This window comes from Perognathus longimembris, chromosome 1 (genome assembly GCF_023159225.1).
Source record: "Perognathus longimembris pacificus isolate PPM17 chromosome 1, ASM2315922v1, whole genome shotgun sequence".
NCBI classification, from domain to species: Eukaryota; Metazoa; Chordata; class Mammalia; order Rodentia; family Heteromyidae; genus Perognathus; species Perognathus longimembris.
This window is the reverse complement of record NC_063161.1, coordinates 154,889,053-154,895,052: the sequence shown is the minus strand read 5'-3', so window position 1 is coordinate 154,895,052 and position 6,000 is coordinate 154,889,053. Positions and strand designations below refer to the sequence as shown.

The window sequence follows — 6,000 nt, the reverse complement described above, 5'->3', positions numbered from 1 at the left end:
GAGGCAGGGAGCATTAAGTAGTGATCTGGAGGAAGTGACCCCCAAGGGAGGACCAGAGTACTGGTGATGGAGGAGCAGTGAGAGAGAAGAAGGCCTTGGCACCTGGGATGAGAGCTCAAGGTCAGCAAGCTATAATGCAGAAGAAAGGGAGAGCCAGAGAGCAAGGGAAAACCTGCTTAGAAGCTGGTCAGGTACTTAGCACTTCCTAGCTTCGTCTGCCCCTGGGCTCATTATGTGACTGTTGTTGGAGAGGACAGCTGGAATTGAACCTGAGAGTCCTAGAGGACTGGGAGGAATGCATTCTGGTGAGCCTGTTGGGACCAAGTGCCTATCCAATGCTGGGGGGCGGTGGGTGGTGGTGGTGGTGGGTGAAAGGGAGTGCTGTTTCTGTTTGCTTTTTACTAGAATCCTCCAAGTAATTTTTTTTTTATTCCCGATCATGGGGCTTGAACATGAGGCCTGGATGTTGTCCCTGGGCTCTTTTGCTCAAAGCTAGCACTCTACCACTTTGAGCCACAGCTCTACTTCCTCCAAGTAATTTTCAAGAATTATGTGCCCCCCATTTTTCCTTTGTACATTTTAAAAGTTGGAATCTAAATTTTTTTAAGTCTTAGGAGTTGTAAACAATGCTATCCAATATGCCATAAATGTTGACATTTCAAAATAAAACTAATTATTCTTCATAAACAAGCAAAAATAACACAGCAATTCTTTTTTTATTTTGATAAACGACATTTTATTTATTTTTTTTCAAATTTTGATTATCAAACTGATGTACAGAGAGGTTACAGTTTCATACGTTAGGCATTGGATACATTTCTTGTACTGTTTGTTACCTCATCCTGTACTGTTACCTCATCCAGCAATTCTATATTGGTCATTTAAAAATATATAAACTCACGCTTTTTAAGTCTAGAATTTGATGTTCTTTTTTGTTCTTAAAATGTTTCCATTTTATTTCTATTTCATATTACCCTAATATACTTTTATGTTTTAAAAATATATAGAAATTGAAATTTTAAAGTAGCTCTTATCTCCTGTAATTATAAGGCTGTATATGTGTTCAATATTCCTTCTGGATGAAGCTATCATATTACAGTTAGTCTAAAATTGGCCCAAAATACAGAGTGGTTTTGATAAATAAAAACCCAAGAGGGTCTCATATTTGGGGCACTGAATTTGAGGGACTCGAGTGGAAATATGCCTTCATTCACAAAATGTGCAAGAGGCAGGTGTCAGGGGGGAGGAGGAAAAAGACAAGGGACACAATGCTTGCTGCACTGTGATCTCCTGAGAAATGAGTTTTAAGAAGGAATATACAGCATGGGCCAGTGGCGCAATGGATAACGCATCTGACTACAGATCAGAAGATTCAAGAAGGAATATACACACATGGAAAGCCAAGGCCCTCAGGAGAATCTTCACCTGCATCGTCCTTGGGAGACTACTGCCCTATGGGGTCTGTCTGACTCAGCAGAGGGGGGAAAAGCCCTTGGACGAACCTTGTGCCTTGGGAAGACCATCTTCAGCTGTAAGATCAGAGCTCACTGGGACAACCACTTCCATGTGACCAATGACCTCATGCAGATAAACAGAAAAAAGCAGACAACTCTAGGACATCAAAAACATTCTGATGAAAGAAATAAGTCAAAGGGGACATAATTTACTTGTTATTTAGCAGAGTACCCCAGCAAATATATATGTAACCTTTGCCAGGATCGTCACTAAGAACTTACTAGGGAATTCCTTAGGGATATTTGGGGTTGTTGGGTTTTTTAAGATAAAATTTATGGCATCTGTAATAATAGGATACACTCATCGCTTAAAGATCATGCTAAAGAGCCTGGCTCCAGTGGCTCACGTGGTAGAATGCTAGCATTGAGCAAAACAAGCTCAGGAACAGCACCCAGGCCTAGAATTCAAGCCCCAGGACCAGCAAGAGAAAAAACAAAACAAAAACATCATGTTAAAGAGTACTACTTATTGGCATATTGGAACTATTCATAGTAGACTATATTGTAAATGATATATTTTCTTTTCATAGAACATGAGAGATAGCTAGGTGCTGGTTGCTCATGCCTGTAACCCTAGCTACTCAGGAGGCTGAGATCTCAGTTTCGTGGTTTGAAGCCAGCCTGGGCAAGAAAGTCTGTGAAATACTTATCTTCAATAAACTACTAAAAAAGCCAGAAGTGAAGCTGTGGCTCAAGTGGTTAGCAATTCTGAGACTTACAAAAATAATTAAAGTTTACACATTCTATAAACTTCAAACCATTAAAAAATTTCCAAATGGCTTTGCATTTAAGAAAAATTCCATGTTCAAAATTAAGAGCTAAACCATCCACAATGCCTCTGCTATCAACAAAAACCAATTTATTAATTAGTTAATTGTATCATACATTTCTATCCCATTCATTTATCATGTTAATAGTGACACTAAATAACAGAAAATGATTACTCAAAGATTTAATCTTCAAAAGGCAGAAAGGTAGACCTTCCTATACATCCTCAGTGCTGCTTCCTCCATCAGGGAGAGAGACTGCACTTGTTTGGAGAGGAAACAGCTGACATGAAAACATCATTATCGAAATTAGCAAACTGAAAATTTATGAGGCACAAATCTTAGAAAAATTTGCCATTGTGTTTTCCCATGTTTACTTGTGATGCATACTTTATGTACTGTGCCTAATTAAATGTAACAGATTATAAAATGCTGAAATGCTAAGTCGTATAAAATGGAACGTGGCAGATATCTACATGATAACTAGTTATATCTCTATCAAATAGTTTCTTCCTAATAAATGTGCTTCCATCCTCATCACGTGGACCGATTTTTTTGTGCATGTGCTGGTCCTGAGTTCAAGCCCTAGGCACGGTCCCTGAGCTCTTTTGCTCAGGGCTAGTGCTCTACCATTTGAGCCACAGCTCCACTTTTGGCTTTTTGCTAACTAATTGGAGATAAGAGTCTCACAGATTTTCTGCAATTCTCATATCGCGTTTCCTGAGTAGGTAGGGTTACAGGCATGAGCCACTGGCACCCAGACTCATGTCGGCCAATTTTAAATGTGGCATGGAAGCCACATCTGTTCAAAGTTACCCTAAATGCTACTACCCTCACTCTACTCAGCCCCTAAGGTTCAGTAGAATTACTGTTGAGGGCAGCAAGGATGGGCAACCACAAGATGTGTGGAACATTCTCCAAGACCCAAGGATAGATAAATGGGCCTGTGTACAAATCCCAGCTCTTCAAGCTCCCACACAACCCTAGACAAGTCCTGACATTCCAACTCTCCTTTCCTGGGCCATGGTGCCTACTCTCATGGCACTGCTTTGAACATTAAATTTTTCAGTGCCAAATCCTTCAGCTTATGTCTAAAATGTGAGCAAACTCAAGAAACCAAACTACTTTTTTTTTTTTAAAGAAAATAAGCTCCAAATTTACAATAACTTATTGAAAACCAACTTTTGGGGCACAGTCTACATCTAATGGGAGAACTGAAGAACTCAAAATTCCATTTGGTAGTATTCGAATAATTTAAAACCAATTCACTTGTCAAGTACAGTATTTTTTTTATTTGAGGCTGTGAAAAATTTTATTGCCATAATGTGCTGACATCCTTACAGTTTGGCTTTGCCCTTTCTACTCGGTGCGTGATGGACTGATAACTGCTCATGACATTCACGAAGAGGCTCATCTGCGCGAGTATATAAAACGTCAGCCTCGCGGCCACAGCACACACAGAACAGATGACACCACTCATCTCCCTAGAACACGTGCCGAGGGCTGCTTCTAAATGACCACAGATGCCATTGCCAGCTAAAGATTTCTTTTGCCTGCAAGATTATTTCTCTCCTTTATAAAAGCAAAACTAGGTTAGGTATACAACTCACAAGTTTTCCTTCAGCTTCTTGGGCAGATTTCACAACACTGACATCACCGCTGTGCACCCAAGTCTCCCACTGAAGACTGAAAGATGGGGCATTGCCAGACGACACACCAGCATCCTGAATCCAAACTCAATAGCACTCGAAGTATGAGCAGGCCACATTTTTGTTCTGAAAAGTTTTGTGTAACTCTAATGTTTGTAAATAAAAACAGCCAAATTTATTCAGAGGTCTATGTATAAAAAGAAGTCCTATAGCCGAGTCTTTCATTGATGAGAAATCCTTCATTATTCAAACACTACCAAAGACACATAGCACTTTCCTTTTTCCTAAAAAAAAAATCCAGTAAGTCTCTTTGACTTATTATGTCTTAGTGTGCTGGAGATCAACCCAGGGCATCACTCATGCTATGTAGGAGCTCTACCACTGAGCCACACACTTGGCCTCTCGTTTACTTCATTTAAAATTGGAAATACTCACTGTCAAAGGGATACCCTTCAAATATATGTAAGCCCTTCTCAAAAAAATGAGTCAACTCATTTGCGAGTAAAGAATATACCAAGGGTAGGTTTCTCAGAACACATGCATTGCTCCTCTCCCTGTTTCTTACCTCCATGGACCTTGGGAAATCTAGCACTGTGCTTTGCTGGAGTCAGAATCTCTACCCACCCCTCTCCAGTATACCTAGCAAGAAAATGTAGTTGAATGGATAATAAACTAGCATTTGTTGAACATTTGTGATATGCCACACTGAGTCAGGCATTCTACAAATATAATCTCAACAACCACTGAACTCCCTATAGAAATTGTCCATATTCGTATTTTATAAATAAAATTTAAAAAAGGAAATTTGCCAAGATCACACTACTGCTCTCTAGTGGTAGAGCAGTATCTGAGTGATATTTCTGTACCTTCCTACACAGAATGCATGCTCCTCTGGAGTGACATGGAAAAACAAGACAAAACAAAACAAAAAATGTAACACTGCCTATATGGGCCACAAGTAACAAAACTGAATTTTGGTGCACCTACAAGGTAATGGTTTAATTATATAACTTTTAATACAACAGAGGGGGGAAAAAAAGAAAAAAACTACTCTGGAACCTCTCTCCTCTATCAGTCACCTGCCAAGGGACCCAGTAGGAAACCAATTAGTCTTTTCACCTACTTTCACTTTAGGGGCTCTGAGCTTTGCTAGTGCAAATCACCAATCTGGTTGGGTTTGCCAATGATTCTACGTTCTGACTCATCTCTGGCCACCATTCATTTGACTCACATTTAATGAGCAGGGGCTATGCTTCCCCCAAGGGAGTCCTTCTTTCTATTACCTTCAACCTCTCAAATCTAGTCTTACTCTCATTCTGTCACCTTCGAGTAGTACATGTTTCAGAGAGCTTAAGTTCCAAGCTCTATTCTATGCACTCCATATACAGCTCATTAGATCCTCCTAATAATCAGTATGTGGTTTTATTATTTTCCCTATTTTGTAGATGGGAAAACTGAGGAATAAAGAATTGAGACGACTGCTCAAAGACATGTACCCAGTAAATGATGGAACAAATACTTGAGCCAAGGTGTTGATCCCAGAACACATGCTGATCTATTCCACTCTCTCCACTGGGCTTATTCCTAGATAAGCTAAATATTTTTATAGTAGTACATATAATTAAAAAACATAATATGGGGCTGGGGATATAGCCTAGTGGCAAGAGTGCCTGCCTCGGATACACGAGGCCCTAGGTTCGATTCCCCAGCACCACATATACAGAAAATGGCCAGAAGTGGCGCTGTGGCTCAAGTGGCAGAGTGCTAGCCTTGAGCGGGAAGAAGCCAGGGACAGTGCTCAGGCCCTGAGTCCAAGGCCCAGGACTGGCCAAAAAAAAAAACAACAAACCCATAATATAGTATGGCTATATTTGAAAAGACCAAGTACATAAAGAAATATAGTATAATAGTATGGCTCATTATAAATATTTGAGAAGATCAAGTATATAAAGAAATATTTTGAAAAACTAAGTGTAAGACCTTGTTAATTGTCTTTAAGGATAGAATTAACATTCTAAGATGTAAGGAAGATTAGAGAATAAGTTTTTGGTTTTGTTGAGTTCTACTTTT

At 39.6% G+C, this 6,000-nt stretch overlaps 1 protein-coding gene and 1 long non-coding RNA gene across 4 annotated transcripts in view; both read right to left on the bottom strand.

Moving 5' to 3' along the window:
* LOC125349090 overlaps window positions 1-5,521 on the bottom strand; it is an 8,346-nt gene extending 2,825 nt beyond the window's left edge. Inside the window, exon 1 of the long non-coding RNA XR_007210452.1 lies at window positions 4,847-5,521. This is a non-coding gene — a long non-coding RNA (uncharacterized LOC125349090). The remainder of the gene's footprint in view (window positions 1-4,846) is intronic.
* Pbx3 (PBX homeobox 3) overlaps window positions 1-6,000 on the bottom strand; it is a 223,929-nt gene that overhangs the window by 12,063 nt on the left and 205,866 nt on the right. The window lies entirely within an intron of this gene.